Genomic DNA, 24,593 nt, shown 5'->3' on the forward strand with positions numbered 1-24,593 from the left:
CTCTTCCCTTCATGCCAGAGGCTCTATTTGCCCCATCCCCACCTTTCCCTCCATGCTAGAGGCTCTATGTGCCCCCTTTACCAGGGTCCCCTGGTTTCCCACCACCACCAGGAATGTATGTGGCTCTCTCCTCTCATACCAAAATCTCCCATTTCCCCCCTGCCATATCAGAGTTGTGTGCACTCCCCCATTCTCCCTCTCCCCCAGCACCATTATTTGTTTGGGAGGCAAGTCATTTAGAGCGTCAGAATGTCAACATGTTAAACTCTGTTGGGAGGATGAGCAGAAATTAGTTGGGGGTGGTGTTATGCTTGAACATGTTAATGCAGGCCTGCACAACTTGTAAAGTGGCGAGGGCCACATTCCTCCAAAGAAAACAGCTGAGGGCCAAAACCTCCCAGCCCGAGGAAACACCCCACCCCAGGGCCGCCCAGCCCTACGGAAACAAACCCTCCTTCCCCAGCGCTGCCCCACCAAAACAGCTGTGGGTCAAGAAGGAAGGTTGGGGGTGGGGAGGTGATACTTTATTTTAAATCAACCAGGGGCTCCCAGCTAAAGAGGTGGCTGGGAGCCCTCAGGGTCAAATTAAAGGGCCCGGGGCTCCGGCGGCTGGGGGAACCCGGCAGGGCCGGCTCTAGGTTTTTTGCTGCCTCAAGCAAAAAAAAATCTGGCTGTCCCCTTCCCAGCCCTGGGATCCCCCTGTACCCTCCTGCTGCCCCAGTCCTGGGCTCTCCCCCCACCCACCCACCCACACCCCCTGCCACCCCAGTGCTGGGCGTCCCCCTCTTCTCCCCACCAGTGCCCTCCCTCCCCCCTGCTGCTGCCCCAGCCCTGGGCTCCCCCCCACCAGTGCCCCCCCCACACACCTCCTGCCACCCCAGCCCTGGGTCACTGGTAACTCGCTCCCAGGGCGGGTCATTCAGCCAGAATTTTGGATGTGCACAAAACACAGACAGGATTGGTTCCCATATGGTTACAGAGCTGCAGTAAAGTGGAACAATTTTCAGCTTGTGTGATTGGAGGATGTCTGGATGCATATTATAAGACTGTCCTCCATAAATGAGGAAAAGTTCAGGTGCCTTTATTATTCTTTTGTTCCACTCTTTCTTTCTATGGGGAATTTGCCAATGCAATATCACTGTCTTCCTTTCAAACAAACAAAAAGGCAATGGCTGTTGAAAATAGCAATTCCAGTCCTAATAAGCATTTCTTGCTCAATTTTATCCTATTTTTTCTACAGCAAGTTACAGTGGATCAGTATATTTGATTTTGGAGAAATGAAGTAAAAGCTGCCCAAACCGAGCTTGAGCACTCCTGAATTTTGAGGTGTTCAAATCTGGAAGGCAGGTGCTGGGGGTGGGAGAGGGCTGTGGGCTCCATGGGGGAGCATGGCAGCAACTGTCTGGAGCTGCACGGAGCCAGACATGCTGGTCTGAGTGGCACAGTAAGCGGTTTGGGGGTTGGAGAAGGGGTAGGGAGTTCCGGGGGGGCAGTCAAGGGACATGGAGCAGGGGGGGTTGGATGGGGCAGAGGTTCGGAGGGGCAGTCAGCAGACAGGCAGCAATTGGATAGACATGGGAGTCCAGGAGGTTTATCAGGGGACAGGTAGGGGGTGGGGTCCTGGGGAAGTTGGGTGGGGTCTCAGGAGGGGCGGTGGGGGACAAGGAGAAGGGAGGCTTAGATAGGGGCTGGGGTCCCAAGGGGCAGTTAGGGGCAGGGGTCTTGAGAGGGGGTAATCGGGGACAAGGACCAGTGGTGCTTAGATAGGGGGTGGGAGTCCTGGGGGGCAGTTGGGGCAGGGATCTGGGGAGGGGGCAATCAGCGGCCAGGGTCTGGAATTCAAAGGGCTCTGGGCTGCTGGCAGCCGCGGGGAGCCCAGAGCCCTCTGATTCCCGGCCGCGGCTGGGATTTAAAAGGCTCTGGGCTCCCCGCGGCTGCAGGCAGCCCAGAGCCCTCTGATTCCCAGCCGCGGCTGGGATTTAGAAGGCTCTGGGCTCCCCGCGGCTGCCGGCAGCCCAGAGCCCTCTGATTCCCGGCCACGGCTGGGATTTAAAGGTCTCTGGGCTCCCTGCCCCTGCGGGCAGCGCAGAGCTCTCTGATTCCCGGCCGCGGCTGGGATTTAAAAGGCTCTGGGTACCCCACAGCTACAGGCAGCCCAGAGCCCTCTGATTCCCTGCCGCGACTGGGATTTAAAAGGCTCTGGGCTCCCCACGGCTGCTGGCAGCCCAGAGCCCTCTGATTCCCGGCCGCGGCTGGGATTTAAAAGGCTCTGGGTTCCCCGCGGCTGCAGGCAGCCCAAAGCCCTCTGATTCCTGGCCGCGGCTGGGATTTAAAGAGCTCTGGGCTCCCCGCCGCAGCGGGCAGCGCAGAGCCCTTTGAATCCCGGCCCCGGCTGAGATTTAAAGGGCTCTGGGCTCCCCGCGGCTGCCGGCAGCCCAGAGCCCTGATTCCTGGCCGCGGCTGGGATTTAAAAGGCTCTGGGCTCCCTGCCCCTGCGGGCAGCGCAGAGCCCTCTGATTCCCGGCCGCAGCTGGGATTTAAAAGGCTCTGGGCTCCCCGCGGCTGCCGGCAGCCCAGAGCCCTCTGATTCCCGGCCGCAGCTAGGATTCAAAGGGCTCTGGGCTGCCCGCAGAGTGCCGTGTGGGGGGGATTTAGAATCCCCCGGTGGGCCACACAGTGAGGCTCCGCGGGCCGCATGTTGTGCAGGCCTGTGTTAATGGGTGCAATGAACCAGTTGTTTTCTGTAGACAACTGCAAAGGTGTTTGAACTGTGGCTGTGCAAAACAGATGTCAGAGTTTCAAAGTGTCCCATATTTTCTCCCTTTTCGTTTTCTGATTTCCCCCAAGTTCAGTAGAGTTCTGCCCATTGTTGCCTAGAACTTCTCTTGGAATTTTGGAATTGCTCAGATGTGGAGTTCAAAAGTTACCGCTTTACAGACAGATAGACAAAGTTGAGTGAATGGCATAACAGACACCTGAGGCAGGTCCTGCAATGAAGCAGACTCAGGACACGTCTACACTGGCAAAGTTACAACACCAGCAGTTAAAGTGCCGCTCAGAGACAACAGAAGGAAAACCACTGTTGTGTGTTCACATTGACAGCTGCCTGAGCAATAGTCTGTTCACACTTGTGGCACTTGTGGCACTATTTGGAGCGGTGCAGTCTGGGCAGCTATCCCACAAAGCACCTTTTTCTCTTTTGCCTCTAAGACTTGTGGGAAGGCAGAGGGAGTCGGGGGGAATCCCAGCAATCCCTGTGTTTCTGTCCGCATTTGGCGCCATCTTTCAATGGTTTGTGTACAGCGTGCCCTGCCTCTTTCAGGCCTCAGGAATGGATCCTGAACTGCTGACCAGTATGCTGCTCGCTCTGATCAACACGTCATGAGTGGCAGTGGAGTTATTCCTTAAACTACAAAGGCAAGAGGAGTGCAACATTGATCTCTCCACATGTAGTAGCTACGACACGAGATTGCTTGTGGAACACTGCTTTTGGGCTCAGGAAACAAACACTGAGTGGTGGGATCACATCATGATGTACGTCTGGGATGACGAGCAGTGACTGCGGACCTTTCTCATGTGGAAAGCCACATTCATGGGACTGTATGATGAGCTCAACCCAGCCCTGTGGCGCAAGGACACGAGAATGAGAGCTGCCCTGCGCTGGAGAAGTGTGTGGCGATTGCACTGTGAAAGCTGGCTACTCTGGACTGCTACTGATCGGTTGCTAACCAGTTCAGAGTGGGAAAGTCAACCGTTGGAGTCGTGTTGATGGAAGTCTGCAGGGCCATTAATCGCATCGTGCTCCAAAAGACCATGACTCTGGGTAACGTGCGTGACATTTTGGTGGCTTTGCACAAATGGGCTTCCCTAACTGCAGAGGGGTGATAGATGGCACGCACATTCCAATTCTGGCACCAGATGACCTAGCCACAGAGTACATTAATCACAAGGGGTATTTCTCAATAGTTCTCCAGGCACTTGTGGATCACCGTGGGCTTTCACAGACATTAACGCAGGCTGGTCCAGAAATGTGCATGACGCACGCATCTTTCAGAACACTGGCCTGTTCAAGAAGCTGCAAGCAGGGACTTTTCGTCCCAGACCAGAAAATCACCTTAGGGGAAGTCAAAATGCCCATTGTGATCCTGGGAGACCCCGCCTACTCCTTAATGCCATGGCTTATAAAGACATACACAGGGCAACTTGACAGCAGCAAGGAGCAGTTCAACAACAGGCTGAACAAGTGCAGAATGGCTGTTGAGTGTGCATATGGCCGTTTAAAAGCCCTCCGGTGATGCCTCTATGGGAAGCTGGACATGGCCGATGACAATATTCCTAGGCTTATAGCCGCATGCCGTACGCTCCATAATATTTGTGAAGGGAAGGGTGAAAGCTTCGCTCAGGACTGGAGCGCAGAGGCTCGGTGCCTGGAGGCTGAGTTTGAACAGCCAGAGATCAGGGCTATTAGAGGGGTGCAGCATGGGGCAATAAGGTTCAGGGATGCCTTGAGGCTGCAATTTGAAGACGAAAGCCACTAATATTTGTTGCTATGGTCAGGATTTCAGTTTGTAATGCTAGGAGGTGATTGGTGCACATGATGCAAGAAGGGGGCTTAACATAATTGTATGTTGCTTTGCAGTGCTCTTTTTGCTTTCACTTAATAGAATAAAGATTGCTTTCAAACCAACACAATTCTCTTATTAAAAGACAACAAATGGAGGAGAAAGTCAAACAAAAAAATCCATCAGCTGGGGAGGGGGATGAGGAAAGGGAAGGTCTTGAGGGGAGGAGGGGTCCTGAGACGACTACAGATTTGTGTATATCCAGGGATCGTACCCAACCTTCTCCTTTGGAGTACAATACAGTGGGTGCTGTACTTCAGCAGGGCCAAACTGCAGAGGGATGGGTGTTGAGTGCAGTGGGTAGTGGGAATCCACACTGCTGGACTGGGAGGAGTGGAATGCTGAGGGTAGAGTGGAGCCAGGAGGTTGATAACAGTGTGTTGGTAGTGTGTGTGTTTTGTGACAGCAGCTACAGGGGAGGGCAGTCATGGAGCTGCTCGGTTTGAAGAGCTAGTATTGCCTGAAGCGTGTCCACTTGGTGCTCCATAATGTTTAAGAGCTGCTCCATGGCTTCCTTCAGGTGTGCCACGTTCTCCTTTTGGTCCCTCTTCTCGCTGTTCCGCCACTCCTTCAATTCCTGTTTCTCGGCTGCGGAGTGCATCATCATAACCTCACAGACAAAGTCCTCCTTAGTTCTTCTTCGCCGCATTCTAACCATTGCCTGTAAGAGAACCGTCCCTGCATGAAAAAGGAATATTTTGAATATACTTGTATTTGACAATAGTCAGCATTCTCCTAGAACATGTTGGAGTGCACACACTGACACCCTTAGGGCATGTCTATACTGTGATAGACCCAGGCCAGTTGGGTACAGCAGAATAGCATAAGGTAGATATACTGGCCGCTGGATTAACAGTTTTCTGTTCCCTGACTGACCAGAGCAGGGGCTGCTCCAGGCTAATGAGAACACCTGACTCTAATTAATCTGCAAAGAATCAGGTGAGGCCATTAAGCTAATGTGACCACCTGACTCTAATTAAGGCCCCACTGATACTATAAAAAGGGCTCACTCCAGTGAGGCAGAGGAGAGCCAGGGAGCCAGAGGAGAGGAAGTGTGGCTGAAGGGCTGGTTAATGAAGATACCCTCAAACCATCGTTAAGGGAGCCCTAAGGTAAGGGTGAAGAAGGGAGAAGCAGGAGAGCTGTGGGGAAGTGGCCCAGGGAAATGTAGCAACTTTGGCAGTGAAAGGTTGGCTGCCAACAGCTGCTACCATTAGGGTCCCTGGGCCGGAACTGGAGTAGAGGGCGGGCCCGGGTTCCCCCCAACCCACCACTACCGGAACATCTCCTGGGAGGGGAAGTCAGGCCCCTGTCAGGACAGGAGGCTAAACTGTTCTGAAATAAGCCCCCAGGGACAACAGAGACTGTGGGAGTTCTCTCACCAACCTCCTTGCTGGCCTAAGATGAAAAGGGCTCAGTAGACTGTAACCCTGGCCCTAGAGAGAGAAGGGCTACGTTGAGGGTTACAGTGAGCCACTGAGGCTAGCATAAACCGCCTAGAAGCGCAGGACCCACGGGGGCAAGGTCAGAGTTCTGCCACAATACTTACCGGTAGATTGGCACAGCAGCGAGTTTCGATTTAGCGGGTCTGGTGAAGACCTGCTAAATCGATGGGAGAGCACTCTCCCATCTATTTGTGTATTCCACCTCTCCGAGAAGCATAAGGCAAGTCGACGGGAGATGCTCTCCCATTGACACAGCGCATTATAGACACCACAGTAAGTGGATCTAACTACGTCGACTTCAGTTACGTGAATAAAGTAACTGAAGTTACGGAAATTAGATCAATTTACCGCAGTAGTGTAAACTAGTGTAGATTAACTTTCTGCTTTCACTGTTTCCAGGCACAGTTTTCTCTTTGGCCATTTCCAACTGCATTATATCTGGTAGCCCTGCATGTGTTTGTTATTATATAACTAAAAGATTCATTGTATGGAGCCTAATTTTTGAATGCGCAGGAAAAATGAATTTGGCTTTTAATAGATTAAACCCATTTTAACAGTTAATTCTGGACAGATGAAGCCATCTGATTTCTGTGTGAATTCACTCTTTTGCCAGGTTTTTAACTGCCTAAAGCTAAAGCCTAATATTTTATAAATACGAGTCCAGGTGCTGTTATGAGCAGATGACTTTGTACAGACTATCACCACTTCCCCGTGGACAGAAGAGAAGGCAGCCCAAACATTTATATTTAAGGCTTCCAGTCTTTATATTTAAACCAGAGAATTCCCAGGAAAAGAAATACGCAGAAACTAATGTAGAGACTTGATAAATATGTGCTTAAGCTGAGAAATTACAAACTATTTCCATTTTCTGCCATTGTTTTGGGCTGCTTCTAGCCAGTCTGATGCTACGGTGATTAACATGGCACCATGGAGCACAAAAATACATAAATGGCCAATATGTAGGACTTTAAAACAAAATATTTATTAGCTCAAATATATGTTTTAATGAATTTACTTAATTTAAATACTGAAAAGCAAAAGATCCAGTTCTCCACCTGATCCTCATTGCTCCAGCGTGGCCGAGGCAGCATTGGTACACCCTGTTGTTCGACCTCTCAGTGGCAGACCCGATTCCCCTGCCACTCTGGCCGGACCTCATAACACAGGACTTCGGCAGGCTTCACCACCTGGACCGGCAATCCCTTCATCTCACAGCATGGCTGCTGCGTGGTTGAGCCAATCTGAGTTGCGTTGCTCTGCCTCGGTACAACAGGTACTCTTGAAAAGTAGGAAGCCTTCCACTAGGATGACATATCTCGCCAAGTGGAAGCGTTTCTCCCACTGGTGCGCTCAGAGTAACTTAGTCCCCGGACAGGTTTCTGTCCCTACAGTCCTGGATTAGCTCTGGTCCCTGAAGGAGCAGGGCCTGGCGGTCTCTTCTATAAAGGTACATCTGGCAGCTATTTCCGCCTTCCACCCAGGCGAAAGTGGCCGTTCAATTTTTTCTCACCCCATAATTTCCAGGTTCCTTAAGGGATTGGAACGGTTGTACCCTCAAGTCAGACGCCCAACCCCTACCTGGGATCTAAACCTGGTGCTAGCCAAGCTTATGGGGGCCCCTTTTGAGCCTCTAGCCACCTGCTCGCTGCTGTACCTTTCCTGGAAGACGGCCTTCCTTGTCGCTATCACCTCAGCGAGACGAGTATCGGAGCTTCGGGCCTTGACAGCGAATCCCCCGTATACAGTATTCCACAAGGAAAAGGTACAGCTGTGACCGCACCCCTCTTTCCTCCCTAAGGTGGTGTCTGGCTTTCATGTCAATCAAGACATCTTCCTCCCAGTCTTTTTCCCAAAGCCGCACTCATCGCGTCGGGAACAACAACTACATACTTTGGATGTCCGTAGGGCTCTCGCTTTTTATATACAGAGAACCAAACCCTTCCGACGTTCGCCTCAGCTCTTTGTAGCGGTGACAGACCGCATGAAAGGCATGCCGGTCTCTTCCCAACGGATCTCGTCTTGGGTGACGTCCTGCATCCGAACATGCTATGAATTGGCTGACATTCTTGCTAGCCATCTCACCGCCCATTCTACTCGGGCGCAAGCCTCTTCTGCCGCTTTCCTGGCCCTTGTCCCCATCCAGGAAATATGTCGGGCAGCTACCTGGTCATCGATTCACACCTTTGCCTCACATTATGCATTGGTTCAACAGTCCAGAGACGATGCAGCCTTTGGTTCAGCAGTTTTGCATTCTGCAACATCTCACTCCGACCCCACCACCTAGGTAAGGCTTGGGAATCACCTAATTGGAATCGATATGAGCAAGCACTTGAAGAAGAAAAGACGGTTACTCACCTTTGTAACTGTTGTTCTTCGAGATGTGTTGCTCATATCCATTCCAAACCCGCCCTCCTTCCCCACTGTCGGAGTAGCCGGCAAGAAGGAACTGAAGGGCCGTTGGGTCGGCAGGGGTATATATCCGGCGCTATAGTGGCGCCACAGCCGACCCACCGAGTGTTGCTAGGGTAAAAATCTTCCGACGAGCGTGCACGCGGCGCGCACACACCTAACTGGAATGGATATGAGCAACACATCTCGAAGAACAACAGTTACAAAGGTGAGTAACCGTCTTTTCTATGCTTGGCCCTCTTGTACTGAGCATTCTAGAATCTCACTGGAATCAGTATGAGCAAAAGGTGCTTATCTCCTGCCAGATGAGGCTCTATATGCCAGAATGTCACGAATGGTGTCAAGGAGAAGTATGATCCAGACAATAAATTAAACACTTTGGAAATGTCTTCGCTAGTACCCCTTACCTACCTTTCGAATCTGTTGGTTTGCTGTATCTAGCATACATTATCACAGCACCTTAAGTGCTTTCCAGGTAAATTAAATTCATGTAGAAAGGTCCCTAATAAACTTCATGGAGTTCTTCTCTTCTCCCATTTCTGATTAGAACCAAAGTAGAGCTGTGATAGTATCTTGTGTTTTTAAGCATTATTGAAAGTTGGAAATCCCAGCAAATTTGCAAAGTGCTATGAATGCAGTATTTTATTTTTGTAAACCACATCTTTGTAAATGGCTTCTGTGGCTGCTTGACGTGATTGCATCACATTCTGCAGGAAGTTTACAAAAATAGTTCAGATTGCTTTGATACTTTTCAATCCATGATAATGTGTGCATAACTGGCCTTGAAAATTGATAATGGAAAAGCACAAGGCAGATTTATAGATTTTTAGGCCAGAAGGGGCCATAGTTTTAGTGTGACCTGCTGCATAACAAAAGCTAAAGAATTCCAGTGAATGACTTCAGCAACGTTTCCCTGGCACCAGGTCCCTTATTTATAAAAAAAAAAAAAAAGTCATAAGAGATGCTGAAACTCTGGTATTCTCTTTCCCTGGGATATAAAAGAAACCCCCTCCAAATCCCATTGGGCTATGACTTTTAAGACAGAGGGGGCAGTGTGGAGCTGCACTGCCCCAGAAGAAACTCTGGAGACATCATACCTTTGAGAGAGTCATTCTCTCCTGGGGAGGTCCTTTGTGCATAAGAGGAACGTAATCTGTTCCATCCAGCCTGGGCCAGCACGGAGGGGAATGCTTAGGTACCACAGTAATGTGTGCTATATGAGAACACAAACAGACCAGAGACGTGGCATTCTGAGTGCTTTCCAGCTGTGCCTGACTGGATATGAGGAGATAAAAGGCTTCTCTTCATGTGAACCTTTGTATTTAAAACATGTGCCTAAAAACTGGCCTGGGAAGGTGGAACAAATGTACAGCTTTTCAGTAGGAACAATAAAAATGAGAGCTGTGAGTCTAGCTTGAAAAGCTGTGGGCTGATGTTTCTGTCAATGACAAGGACATGAGTGAGTCTCTGTACACTTATGCCTTTAAAGAGCTTCCTTCTTGCTTTTTTCAGTGTAATTTGGTGTTTATGATCTGGGAGAGTATTAAGCCTGCTGCTTAAATTCATGGAATTGGCAGGCAACTGTCCATGCACACACATGATGGAAAAATTATGGAAGGCTCCAAAGCCCCATTATGGACCCAGTTATCAGGGGCCACCTTCTTATCTTTGTAGAATAAACTGTTCTCCATAGACCGTGTCCATCAACCTTTACCTGTTCCTTTTACCCCCGTCACGCTGCAAACTGGGGTCCAAATAAATTGTTGCTGGCACCTGGGAATGCCTTTTGCTAAGGAAACATCCAGCATTAGTGATGAAACATGTACAGTTTATTTACCTTCCTTTCTGACACAATAGTTAGAGTTGAATCTCCACTTTTGATTGCCTGCATGAATGATTTTCCTCACCTGTTACCCAAAAAATTACCCTCTGACTTGTTTCTCCTCCCTGGTTACTGTGAGCTGTTTTCAAATTCTAAATCTTCTAGAGAGGACCACATGCCAGCGTATTAAACTATTGCATGCATTGTTACCCCTGGAGAAAAAGGGACAGGTAGTTTAAGCTAAACAATTAGGGGAAGAAATCTCAGAGGCAGTTAGGCATCCAGCTCCCAGTGCTACTCAATGGAGTTAGGCACCTAGCTGATATTTGTGCCTGTGAAAATCTCCTTTATCTGTTTTATTGCTGAAACAACCAATGAATTGCAGTCCGTTTCTTGGAGTGATTTATCCCTTCCTCTGCAGCATTGAAAATCCAGACGGAACATACCGTTTGTTAATACTGGATAGACATGAGACTTAGCTAGAAACAGTCTGGTCTGGGAGAAATGCAGAAAAGGAAGCAAACATCAGAAATGATTAAATGAAACTTGCTTTTCAAAATCTTCCTGTTTTAATCATGAAAGCTGTTACTGGTAACATAGATAAAGATTTGTTTTACCATGATTCCTTTGGCTGCTTTTTAATGAGAAGAGACAGTAATAAATTTTTTAGCCTTTTGAATGTCCTCCAGGACCTGCATTCTCCCAATGAGCACTTGTAATGCAGTGCACATTGCACAGCTCAAAGCACATCCATCAGGGATGGATTTGGCCCACTGTAATTTGAATTAAAGCTTTGTTTTTTTCTGAACTAACATTTTGGGAAGAAAAAAAGGAGAGGGGGGGTTGAATGTTGGCTCCACTCACAGCTGCCAGACCACCATGTAGACGTTAGGCTGCGTAGGAGCTTTGCCAGGCCTTGCTGCCAAGATGTACAGAGACCCACCCAGCCCTGAATTAAAGTCGCTGGTTCGATCTGGGGGTTTAATGCTGAAACCCAGGCTGGCTTCTGATTGGGAACAGCATTTGTTTCCTGTTGTTCTGTTACATAGGTATGGGTTTTTTTATGCAGCACTCATTTTGTCACATTTTTGCAGTCCTGTCGGTGGGGTTTACACTGTTGGGGAGGTAGAGTGTATGGAGATATTTGAGTTAAAATATATAAATAAAGAAATGTATTGAATCAACTCTGGTCAGAGCATTGGGTGGAAGTGACAGAGCATCTCTCCCTGTCTCTGCTCACACCCTTCACCTCCCACAGTATGGAACGCAGAGCACCAACCACTTCCAGAAGCTAAATATTTAGGCTCTAATTCTCTTTGACACTAAGACCCCTTTGCACCACTCTGGCAACGTACAAGGGCTTTATAGCAGGCATAAATTACCCAGAGTGAGGGAAAGGGGATCAGTGTTGATGAAAACAAGACCCTTAATACTCAAACCCAGTTCAAAAGGCATTTTGTTCAAAGTTGTAACTGTGTATATATGTACAACAAGGACGTCAAAGCATTTCCCAAGCATTGGTGCCAGGACCCCTGCCGGGGAAGTAATATCCCCATTCTACAGAGGTGAACATGGAAGCATAAAGAGGTGAAGGGACATAGTGAAACACTGGCAAGGACAGGGATAGTGTTCTTAACTCCCAAGTCCATCATTTTAACTAAAAAGTTTAATGGTAAATGCTTCTTACCTAGATAAGTTCAAATTCTTCAATCTTTGTATGGCTGAATTATCTTCTGCAACTGAGTGAAGTCATTGCTGTTAGTTTTCTCATTTCCCTGTGCCACTAGCTCAGCAGGAATATTTCTCTGTAAGCAGATTAAAACACACACAGACTTTGCCTCAGTCTTTAATGAGACTAATGAGGAGTTTAGGAATAAGGGTAGGATGACAAATGGGAATGAGGAGATGGAGGTAGATATTACCACATTCAAGGTAGAAGCCAAACTTGAACAGCTTAATGGGACAAAATCGGAGGCCCCAGATAATCTTCATCCAACAATATTAAAGGAACTGGCACATGAAATTGCAAGCCCATTAGCAAGAATTTTTTAATGAATCAGTAAACTCAGGGGTTGTACCGTACGACTGGAGAATTGCTAACATAGTTCCTATTTTTAAGAAAGGGAAAAAGAGTGATCCGAGTAACTATAGGGCTTTGAGTCAGAGAACCAACTATAGGCCTGTTAGTTTGACATCTGCAGTATGTAAGGTCTTGGAAAAAAATTGAAGGAGAAAGTAGTTAAGGACATTGAGGTCAATGGTAACTGGGACAAAATACAACATGGTTTTACAAAAGGTAGATCGTGCCAAACCAACCTGATCTCCTTCTTTGAGAAGATAACAGATTTTTTTAGACAAAGGAAACGCAGTGGTTCTAATTTACCTCGATTTCAGTAAGGCATTTGATACGCTTACACATGGGAGATTATTAGTTAAATTGGAAAAAATGGGGATCAATATGAAAATTGAAAGGAGAGTCATACTGAAAGGTGAACTGTCAGGCTGGAAGGAGGTTACTAGTGGAGTTCCTCAGGAATCAGTTTTGGGACCAATCTTATTTAATCTTTTTATTACTGACCTTGACACAAAAAGTAGGAATGTGCTAATAAAGTTTGCGGATGACACAAAGCTGGGAGGTATTGCTAACACAGAGAAAGACCGGGATATCCTACAGGAAGATGTGGATGACCTTGTAAACTGGAGTAATAGTAATAGGATGAAATTTAATGGTTAAAAGTGCAAGGTCATGCATTTAGGGATTAATAACAAGAATTTTAGTTATAAGCTGGGGAGGCATCAGTTGGAAGTAAAAGAGGAGGAGAAGGACCTCGGAGTATTGGTTGATCACAGGATGACTATGAGCCGCCAATGTGATATGGCCGTTAAAAAAGCTAATGCGGTTTTAGGATGCATTAGGCAAGGTATTTCCAGCAAAGATAAGGAAGTGTTAGTACCGTTATACAAGGCACTGGTGAGACCTCATCTGGAATACTGTGTGCAGTTCTGGTCTCCCATGTTTAAGAAGGATGAATTCAAACTGGAACAGGTACAGAGAAGGGCTACTAGGATGATCTGAGGAATGGAAAATCTGTCTTATGAAAGGAGACTCAAAGAGCTTGGCTTGTTTTAGCCTAACTAAAAGAAGGTTGAGGGGGGATATGTTTGCTCTTTATAAATATATCAGAGGGATAAATACTAGGGAGGGAGAGGAATTATTTAAGCTTAGTACCAATGTGGATACAAGAACAAATGGATATAAACTGGACACTAGGAAGTTTAGACTTGAAATTAGACGAAGGTTTCTAACCATTAGAAGAGTGAAGTTCTGGAACAGCCTTCCAAGGGGAGTAGTGGGGGCAAAAGACATATCTGGCTTCAAGACTAAGCTTGATGAGTTTATGGAGGGAATGGTGTGATGGGATAGCCTAATTTTGGCAATTAATTTGGCAGTTGATCTTTGATTATCAGCAGGTAAGTACGCCCAGTGGTCTGTGATGTGATGTTAGATGGGGTGGGATCTGAGTTACTACAGAGAATTCTTTCCTGGGTGCTGGCTGGTGAGTCTTGCCCACATGCTCAGGATTTAACTGATCACCATATTTGGGGCTGGGAAGGAATTTTCCTCCAGGGCAGATTGGCAGAGGCCCTGGAGGTTTTTCGCCTTCCTCTGCAGCATGGGTCACTTGCTGGAGGATTCTCTGCAGCTTGAGGTCTTCAAACCACAATTTGAGGACTTCAATAACTCAGCCATAGGTTAGGGTTTTTTTACAGGAGTGGGTGGGTGAGATTCTGTGGCCTGCATTGTGATCCCTCCCCCAATGGCTAATTTTAAATGAAGCTACCCTCCCCTGACATGAATCTCCCTATGGCACTGAAATAAAATATAGACTATAATTTGGCATTTGAGAAGTGAAAGGGATGGTAGCCCTAATGGAAAAGCTAACAGCTTGGCTCTTCTGCAAGCCTCAAACTGCCGAATGAGCTTTAGGGTAGGGAAGGCTGTGCCTCCCAAACAGCCTGGCTCTGCCCCCATCTGACCCCCACCCACTTCCTGCCCCCCGACTGCCCGCCCCCCCTCAGAATCCCCGACCCATCCTGCTCCTTGTCCCCTCACCGTCTCCCAGAGATTCCCCCCAACCACCACCCCGGGACCCTACCCCTGCTCCCTGTCCCCTGACTGCCCCGACCCCCTATCCACCACCCCCCCGCTGAGTCCTGACAGACCCCCGGAACACCCACAATCCAACCCCGCCATTCCCTGTCCCCTGACCGCCCCAACCTCTGCCCCTCCCTGTTCCTGGGACTCCTGCCCCTTAACCACCCCCCCCCCCAGCCCCGGCCCCTTACCCCCAGCTACCCCCCTCACCCGGAGCCTCAGCGCATCCAGCAGCATCCCTTGACAGTGGCAGCGTGGCTCCGGTGGGGTCCCTGAGCTCCGTCGCGCTCAGAGCCGCGTGGTAAGCGGGCGAGGATGCGAGCTCCAAGCCGAGCGGAGGGAGCTCAGGCCCCGCTGGAACTCGCAGCCCTGCCCCCTTACCACGCAGCTCTGAGCGGGGCGGAGCTCAGGGGCCCCACCGGAGCCACACTGCAGCGCTGTTCAGGGACGCTGCTGGATGCGCTGAGGCTCCAGGAGAGGGGCGGAGACGGGATTGGGCTGGGGCCGGGGAGGGAGCCTCAGCCATTCTCGTGGGGGCCCCGGTGGAGCCCGGGGCCTGGGGCAAATTGCCCCACTTGCCCCCTCCCCCGGGCAGCCCTGGTTCTGGCTCTCCTATACTGTTCACAAACAAGCTGCAAAGGATATACTCTGTCTGCTGCATAGAATGTATCCTAAGACAGGTTCCATGTTAGATAGATGGTGCAAGAGATGTGGTGCTGCCAGTGAGTATTTGTTGGGTTGAATGATTTTGTTGGCCTCTTTGTATAATATGAGGGGATTAGTATACATGCTTTAGAATAATTTGTAGCTGTGGCTGGATGAAACGTTGCAATGGAATCACTGGAGTTCTGTTTTTACTGTAGAAAAACAAAGTCTTTTATTCCATTTTGAATAAACTGTCAGGGAAAACTCTTGAATTCTCTCCAAGCAAAGTCAGGCTAGATAATTAACCATTGTTCAGCTTTCACCAGCACGTGCGCCCTCATGCAGGAATGTCCTCTGCCTCCTTTGCTTTAATAAGTTACAGATCATAGCCGATAGAGGAAAAACACTTTCCTTTTTCCTTGTGTGGCATTCCAGTGTTGCTCTTGTTAGCTGCATAACTCTTGCACAGGAAAGAATGGCATGCTGCTATGTGCAGTGCCTAACGTCTTCTGTTGGAAGCCAGTATTTGCATTAAGGATGGCTTCTTTCCTGTTTGATGAGTTACACAGTTATAATGGTTTGCAGTGCAAATATTTGCTATTGTTTTGTAACTTGGGGTACAGATAAGTGAGACTAATACATGCAGCATCCTCCAAGCTATACATAAGGTCAGAACACCAAACACATTCTTATTACTCTAATATCTATCTGAACAATACTGACACACAGGTGAGTGTCACCATGCTTCAGTGGGTTACATCTGAGGATGCCAGATTCAGGACAAACTGCTGAGAAATAGGGCAGATGCACCCCAGACTGATGGTTATTCTATCATTAGATATATCAAGTCAGTAACAAAAGTAAACTTCTGTCTCACCGCACTGGTTAACAAGAAGTCAGAAATGCAGTGTCCTTAGGCATCCCAGTCCTTATTTCACCACCCAGACACTAGACTTTATGATGAGTGGTTACTGAAAACCATTTTAATCAAACAAGGGTTCTTCTGATCTTAAGAGATCAGCCACATCATCTGGTGAACACATAACTCAAATCTTACCGAATAATCACTAATTCTTTAGTAGCTAAAATCTAAAGGTTTATTTATAAGAGAAAAGAAAAAGAGAGTTAAAATGGTTAATAGATCATATACATACAATCATTGCAAATTTCTTGTATCAGGTTTGTAGCAGTGATGTTACAAACTGCTGGCTTGTAAAGTCTCTGGTAACTTCCAAAAAATTGGAAGGTCCACAGTCCATAGTCAGTATGCTCTTTTCAGTTATAAATCCACAAGTCCAGAGTGTCAGGGCAGAAAAGAGGCAGCAGGTTTAAAACAAATAATAGGAAGTTCTTCTTCACGCAGTACACAGTCAACTTGTGGAACTCTTACCTGAGGAGGTTGTGAAGGCTAGGACTATAACAGCGTTTAAAAGAGAACTGGATAAATTCATGGTGGTTAAGTGCATAAATGGCTATTAGCCAGGATGGGTAAGGAATGGTGTCCCTAGCCTCTGTTTGTCAGAAGGTGGAGATGGATGGCAGGAGAGAGATCACTTGATCATTGCCTGTTAGGTTCACTCCCTCTGGGGCACCTGGCATTGGCCACTGTCGGTAGACAGGATACTGGGCTAGATGGACCTTTGGTCTTACCCAGTACGGCTGTTCTTATGTAAAGAGGCAACATGGAGATGATTCAAGGGAGTCCAGGGTCATATGAGCATGGCTTGCTAACTCACAGAGGCAGCCATTGGCCACTTGGAGGTTAAGGCATCCACAGGAAGACTTGCTGGACAGGATAAGTTTCTTCTACGGGCCATTGTGAGAGTTAATTGTCTTTAAGGGGCCACCAACACAAAGCTGTTTGGCTTCAAGGTAGATTCTACCTGGTGGGTGTTACCCCAGGAACAAACACTTCTTTGAATGCTGTCCTGTGTGTGCTCCACTTTAGGTGTTCATGCACCCCTGCACTCGTAATCAGAGATTTTTGGTAGCAGTATGATTGGGTTGCATATGCGCAGTCCCCGTCTCGTGCCCCAATGGGCAGTTAACTGGCCCTCCCCCGCTCCGGTTCCTTCTCTACCGCCCATAGCTACAAGTCAGAGCAGTTTAGATAGTTGACTTGTTTTGTTTTTTCTTTGTCCCCATCACCTCTTCTAAAATATATATGTATATATTTTTGTTATTGTTTAAAGTTAGGTTTCAGTTGGCCCTTTAAGATAGTCAGCCTCTCTGAGGGCAAATGCCTCCATGGACAGGAATGCCTGGTTCCCTGGGCTTTAAATGTTGCCTCACCTGCAGGCTTTCGATACCCGTTTCAAAGGGCACTCTCAGAGTGTTCACTGCCCAGGCAAAACACACATAACACAGAAGTGTCTTCATTGCCTCAAGTTAACTGCCGAAACAAAACAGGCTAGCGACTTGCAACTCAAACTCCTTCTCATGGAGAAGTCTCTCAGACCTGCATCTGAGCCTGAAGCGCAGACCCTGCTTGGACAAGCCTTGCCAACCACAGTTTCTGACAAGGTCCCTCCTCCACCCAGACTTCTGATCAACCTGCTAAAAAAGTGTCTAAAAAGCGAGTAACTACGTCCCCAATGTAAGAATCCGCCAAAAAGTGCTATTCCATGAACAGGCAAACATCATCAGCACCAGCTGCACTGTCAGTGCCTGGAGCCTATATAACAGGACCATCCAGCTACGGACTCTAAAAGAGCCAGCTTGGACACAGACACTAAGGGGAAATCAAAACCCCATGCCTCGGCACCAACTCAGCCAAAGCCACAATCAACACACAGTGGCGCAGCACCAGTGCAGACTGTGGCTCACTCTTGGAAACCCAATGCATGCTCGATGCACACACCGGCACAGCCTACAGAGCCGACATATATGCTGTGGCTCCCAGTACTGCAGATCACACAGCCTACAGTGCCGATCCTGCAGACATCACAACAATTAACTTGCCAGCAAGTTAAAAAAGTATGGATTGGATGAATGGACTGTAAGGTGGATAGAAAGCTGGCTAGATTGTCGGATTCAATGGGTAGTGATCAACGGCTCAATGTCTAGTTGGCAGCTGGTATCAAGTGGAGTGCCCCAGGGGTCAGTCCTGGGGCCGATTTTGTTCAACATCTTTATTAATGAACTGTATAATGGGATTAAATTCACCCTCAGCAAGTTCACAGATGACACTAAACTGGGGGGAGAGATAGATACACTGGAGGGTAGGGACAGGGTCCAGAGTGACATAGACAAATTGGAGGATTGGGCCAAAAGAAATCTGATGAGGTTCAACAAGGACAAGTGTAGAGTCCTGCACTTAGGAAGTAAGAATCCCATGCACTGCTACAGGCTGGGGACCGCCTAACTAAGCAGCAGTTCTGCAGAAAAGGAACGGGGGATTACAGTGGAGAAAAAGCTGGATATGAGTCAGCAGTGTGCCCTCATCGCCAAGAAGGCTAACTGCATATTGGGCTATATTAGTAGGACCATTGCCAGCAGATCAAGGGAAGTGATTATTCCCCTCTATTTGACACTGGTGAGGCCACATCTGGAATATTGTGTCCTGTTTTGGTCCCCACACTACAGAAGGGATGTGGACAAATTTGAGAGAGTCCAATGTAGGGCAACGAAAATGATTAGGGGGCTGGAGCACATGTCTTACAAGGAGAGGCTGAGAGATCTGGGGTTATTTAATCTGCAGAAGAGAAGAGTGAGGGGGGGATTTGATAGTAGCCTTCAACTACCTGAAGAGGGGTTCCAGAGAGGATGGAGCTAGGTAATTCTTAATGGTGGCAGATGACAGAACAAGAAGCAATGGTCTCAAGTTGCAGGGGCGGGGGGTCTAGGTCGGATATTAGGAAACACTATTTCACTAGGAGGGTGGTGAAGCACTGGAATGGGTTATCTAGGGAGGTGGTAGAATCTCTGTCCGTAGAGGTTTTTAAGGTCAGGCTTGACAAAGTCTTGGCTGCGATGATTTAGTTGGGATTGGTCCTGCTTTGAGCATTGGTTTGGACTAAATGATCTCCTGAGGTCTCTTCCAACCCTAATATTCTATGATTCTATGACTTCCCAGCAGAGGCCATCCTACAGAACCTCACACTTCCTGACCTTATTAAACTGTTGATTTGTGATAGATCCTTGCAAGTTCGAAATACCCTAAATGTAACTGAATTTTTGCATTGGTTAGCAGGATCCAGGGAGCATACGCATATGCCACTTAACAGCTTTACTGTTATGGCTGGTTCTCTGACTCACAGGGCAAGGATGCCACTCATACAGGGTGATTTTGTAAAGGCAATATATTTGAAGAATAGTGACTAATAAATAACCTTCTTTGCTACAGTTTGCACTCTGCCTGTTTTTGTTGGGCTCCCTCTCTAGTGGTGTAGTAGTGTTGAGGAGTCGTCAGCATTTGCTTGTGTGTCCAGTGTAGATGGCCTGATCTCTTGGAAGCAGGCTTTTAGGAACTCTGGGTTAGCATTTTGACAGAGAAGTAAAGAATCTGGATTATATCCTTTTTGATTTTCCTGCCTCTCACTCACACGCCTTCCATAAATTACATGTTATTGCAATTACAGTTTACAGTCACAAAAGTAATAGTCTCCAGCTGTAATATGGAACAGAACTTCACTGAGGTGGAGGTGAAGGGTGGCTCAAATGGAAAATATCAGGTTATAGATGAAGAGCATGGGTATGTCTGTATATATGCAAATGACAGGCAGGTGGACACAAAGAGGTTTCTCAGTAACTTAGATCAGATAGTATTTTTTAAAAATCTGACTTTTGTTAGGTTTATTGAAGGAGCTGATAGAAGGAAAGTTGATCCCTAACCTGATGTCCGATCTCATTACAAAACATCACAGGAATTCCGCAGCCAAAATTTTCTTCATGGTAGCACAGAACTGCAGTGTGCAGACATTCAGGAGATTTTTTTTTCACTTCACATCAAATTCCGCAAATCATGGAAATGATTATCAAAGCTGTTTAGAAGCTTTAAAACTCCTATGTGATTTTAACCAAAATTATTTACTTAAACTTTGAATTTTGTTCCTCACAAGCTATTACTTTGGTTTTTAAATTCAAAAAAGTCCTACCACCTACCAATCCCCTCCATTGCAGCAAGGCTGAATTTCTGATGTCTCATCATATTCCTATGATTTGTTTAGCTTTGCACTGTACCTAGAGCAACTGTACTGCATGCAGAGGAATGCCAGTGATATATAATGTTCCTGAGTTAGGGTGCTTTGTAAGTCAAAGGTGGGATACAAAAGGATCACAGATGGAAGGGAAGCTTATTTGACCTGTGCTAATGGCAGAGTTACAGAGGACCTGTAAGGCTAGGAATAGTTTATCATATCCAGGCAGCCTGAAGCTATTCAGGAGCAGCTGATCTCTTTTTATTAACAGGATTAGAAGATACATGATCTCTGTGAGGCAGAAAGCTGGCATGCCCATCAACCTATGAAAAGTTCAGCTTCCTTTGGGGAAGTTAGAATTCTCTGAGGATTGTATTTCTACTTGAGCTGTGTTTACATTAATCCATTACCTAATTTTTTACTTCTAAAAAGGAATTTGAACAGAAAATAAGCTTTAATGTAGTGTGTATTGCATCCAAGAACTGTGTGGTCTAGTGGCTTACAGTAGGAAGTGGGAATCGGAACTTTTGAATTCTCCTAGTTCTACCACTGTCTGACTGTGAAGCCTTGAACAAGTAAGTCATTTAACCTGTTTGACTACAGTTTGCCCTACAGTGCTACTTTCCTACATACTTCCTTGGAGTGTTGTGAGGATTTGAGATGGATGGAGCTATATAACGGCAATAAATGCTTTTAAGGGGGTCAGATTTGAATGCAATGTGTTTAAAATGGATAAGTTGTATCCCTCCATAAACTTAGTTACTAATGACACACAGTTATTTGCTGTTCTGCATTAAAGAAATCAAAAATATGATGAGCCAATAGTGCCCAAAGTCCAGTAGTTAAAGAAAAGGGGAAAATTCAAAGGATATTGCGGAGTGGCTTTGAATATCGAGTCCTACTGCAGGAGGCATCTGTCCTTTCAGAACATTTGTTGACTATTAGAACAAAAACATTTGACCTAAAATCTGCTTTCCAAAGTGCCAAGTTCATGGTATTTCAATGTGAAATGCAGGTTAGATTGTCTTTTTCCTGGTGAGTGCCAGTATTTGAATGCAACCATTTGACCAGCAAGTGCCTTATTAGTAACAAATTTCAAATATTATCTCAAGTATTGGAATAATTTCTCCTCCAGGCACGAGAAGTTAAGTAAGGGAAATATAAAGAAGTAGACCAGTAGAGAGAGAATTTTATAGTCATCTCCTCTGACTCCGTGTGGCAGCTGGCCTACAGCTGTATTTTAATGTGAGAGAGGAATTAATAATTTGCATTGTATCCCACTGCTTGCCAGTTAACCGTCATGTTAAGATATTTTAAAAGAAACCTGGCTAGTCTTGGCAGAGCTTTGAAACATCCCTATTCCCCAGGCATCTTTATTTTCCTCAATCTCTGTGTTATAGACATTATCCTTCTAGTTAAAGAGGACTGGAGCATTGTCCATGAGCCCATTGCTCTATAAGGAACCATAAGTGTTGCTGTTGAGCAAAGTGAGATCTCTGTTACTCTCAACCTCCAGATGCTGAATGCACTGTTTTAGAAGGCTTCCACTGCTGAGCTGTGGAGTGAGAGGAACCAAAAGATCAGGTCCATCAATCAAGTCCAGTATCCTGCCCCTGGCAGTTCCTAGTGCCTACTACTTCAGAGCAAGGTGGAAAATCTCCATCATACAACCAACCCACTGCATAGTAATTCCTTCTTCCTTTCTGCAAGTGATCAGTTTTGACTGTAAAGCCTGAGATTTAATTATCCAGCTATCTTGTCCAAAATTCAGGGTCTTACCACAAAGCCTACCACACTGTTTTAACCTACTGAGATGGTTTGCCTCCCACACCCTTTCCGGGGTGCCACCTGATATACTGGGGTACCACAGAGCCCATCAGTTCTACCACTCTGGGTTCCATTACACTTCCCTGATGAGCCAGGCCCTCGAGCCTCCGCCAGCACACATGCAGGTAGGGCCACACTCAGCTGCAGAAAGACACAGACACTGAGATCAGCTCTGCATGGGAAGACTCAGCTCAGGAATTGCCCAGCACTCAAGTGCACACTCCCTCTGGAGTGTAAACCCAAAATTGTATTGTATTGCACTTCACAGAAAACTGTATAGCGTAAGCTTCTTATGCTTATAAGAAGCACATGGAATCTTTTAAAGGGGATAAGGCAATATGCTGCGTTTATTGAGAATACAATTTAAACATTAAAACCAGCATGCTTCCATTCACACACACATACACCAAAAGGTTCTGCAGCTGGATTTTATAGTTACCAGTCCTTAGTGTTGCTCGGTCAGTTCCAGTGACCAGCTGAAACTGCACACGAGGGAGTGGAGCTGGGCGTCTGTTGAACGCATTCGAAGCTCTGATGTTAATGCAGAACGAACCCAAAGTCTCATGGCAATACACCCTTCTTTTATAGTAATAAGTTCCCATACAAGTCTCTGGACCTCCCTGTGTCACACTGGAGCTGTTAATCATGAGTTAGTCAAGGTTGCTCCAATTAGCAATATTTGGGTTGTTAGTGGGAATTATCCACAGCTGTTTCTTATCTCGTCCCTCTGGCTCCACTCTTTATCTTGTCCTTGGGGTTTATGCCTTTGCTTCAGGGTTGTCAATGTGCCATCCGGGTGAAAGTTGGCGCCTCTCGACTCCTTCACTCCCTTCTTGACCATCTGGCCTAGCTGTCCTTTCTCAGTTAATTACCATACATTCTTCACTCACACCAAACAGTAAATAAGGCAATTACAGCTATAAAACGTCTATCCTTCTAAGAACAATCATTAACACAATCAGTAACGAATAAACTCAGAACAATTTCTTCTTACTAATTCAAGGCTGCAATTTCTTCTAACTAATTAAAAGCTAGCAAAATGGAGTATAAAGCAAAATAAGCAAAATGGAGTACAATTTTACTTGAGACAATTTCTTCCCATTAGGCTTTTGCTTACATTGTCCCCCTTTTGACCCTTTAATATCAGTATATTAAATGGGTCTCATCTTGTGTAATTGCTTTAAGGCAATGTATTGCGAAGCAATTTGGGCTTGTGGTTTTAATTTAAGGTACATTCTCTTCATCCAACAGCACGTAAAACACATTATGACAAACGTTATTCCTATTAGTACAAAGAAAGAAATTATGGGATGAATCATAATATTTAAAACTGATGTCCATGAGAGGGACCAGCCTCTAAAAATGTTATATCACTGGTGCACCATCATTTGTTGAGCTTGTGTGGATACCTTTAGAATTTCAAAAAAAACAGGAGTACTTGTGGCACCTTAAAGACTAACAAATTTATTTAAGCATGAGCTTTTGTGAGCTACAGCTCACTTCTTCGGATGCATAGAATGGAACACACAGACAGGGGATATTTATACATACAGAGAACATGAAAAGGTGGAAGTATGCATACCAACAGGCAGAGTCTAATCAATTGAGATGAGCTATCGTTAGCAGGAGGAAAAAAACTTTTTGAAGTGATAATTAAGATGGCCCATAGAAGGTGTGAGGAGAACTTAACATAGGGAAATAGATTCAATTGGTGTAATGACCCAACCATTAACACGGCTGCTACTCTGAAACCTTTAGAATTTCAGTTCCTTGGTGCAAAATAGCCAGACTAAGGGCTTGTCTACACTACAGGACTATTTCGAATCTACTTAAGTCGAATTTGTGGATTCGACCTTAATAAGTCGAATTTGTGTATCCATACTAAATACACAAATTCGAACTTCTTAGTCCACATTCACAGGGCCAGCTTCGACTTTGGAAGCGGTGCACTGTGGGAACCTATCCCACAGTTCCCGCACTCCCCGCTGCCCATTTGAATTGTGGGATTTCCCCCCAATGCATGCTGGGGGGAAAAATGTGTCGTCATTGAACCGTCAATCCCGCCCTCCCTGTCTTCCTTGAAAGCGCCGGCGGGAAATCTGTTCGCGCCCTTCTCTGCTCGGTTACAGCGTGGACGCCACAGCACTGCGAGCATGGAGCCCGCTGCGATCATCGCTGCACTTATGGCCATTGTCAACTCCTCGCACATTATCGTCCCACCTCTTCCACAGTCAGATGCTGAGAAACCGGCGAGGAGGCTGCAGCACGGTGAGGAGAGTGGCGCAGACCTCTCACAAAGCAGGTACGCCGGGCAGTGGAGATCATGGTGGCAATGGGTCAAGTTCATGGTGTGGAACGGCGATTCTGGGCCCGGGAAACAAGCACAGACTGGTGGGACCGCATAGTGCTGCAGGTCTGGGATGACACAGAGTGGCTGCGAAACTTCAGGATGCGTAAGGGCACTTTCCTTGAACTGTGTGACTTGCTGTCCCCTGCCCTGAAGCGCCAGGACACAAGGATGCGAGCAGC

At 46.8% G+C, this 24,593-nt stretch overlaps 1 protein-coding gene and 1 long non-coding RNA gene across 8 annotated transcripts in view; one reads left to right on the forward strand and one right to left on the reverse strand.

Moving 5' to 3' along the window:
• ATF6 (activating transcription factor 6) overlaps positions 1-24,593 on the forward strand; it is a 366,260-nt gene that overhangs the window by 228,311 nt on the left and 113,356 nt on the right. The gene's annotated exons all lie outside the window — the stretch shown is intronic.
• Positions 4,677-23,062, reverse strand: LOC120370580. The gene is made up of 3 exons (XR_005583816.1): positions 22,504-23,062; positions 11,986-12,103; positions 4,677-5,300 (listed from the first exon to the last, which is right to left on the reverse strand). It is a non-coding gene; the product is annotated as an uncharacterized LOC120370580 (long non-coding RNA).

This window comes from Mauremys reevesii, linkage group 8, assembly GCF_016161935.1.
Source record: "Mauremys reevesii isolate NIE-2019 linkage group 8, ASM1616193v1, whole genome shotgun sequence".
NCBI classification, from domain to species: Eukaryota; Metazoa; Chordata; order Testudines; family Geoemydidae; genus Mauremys; species Mauremys reevesii.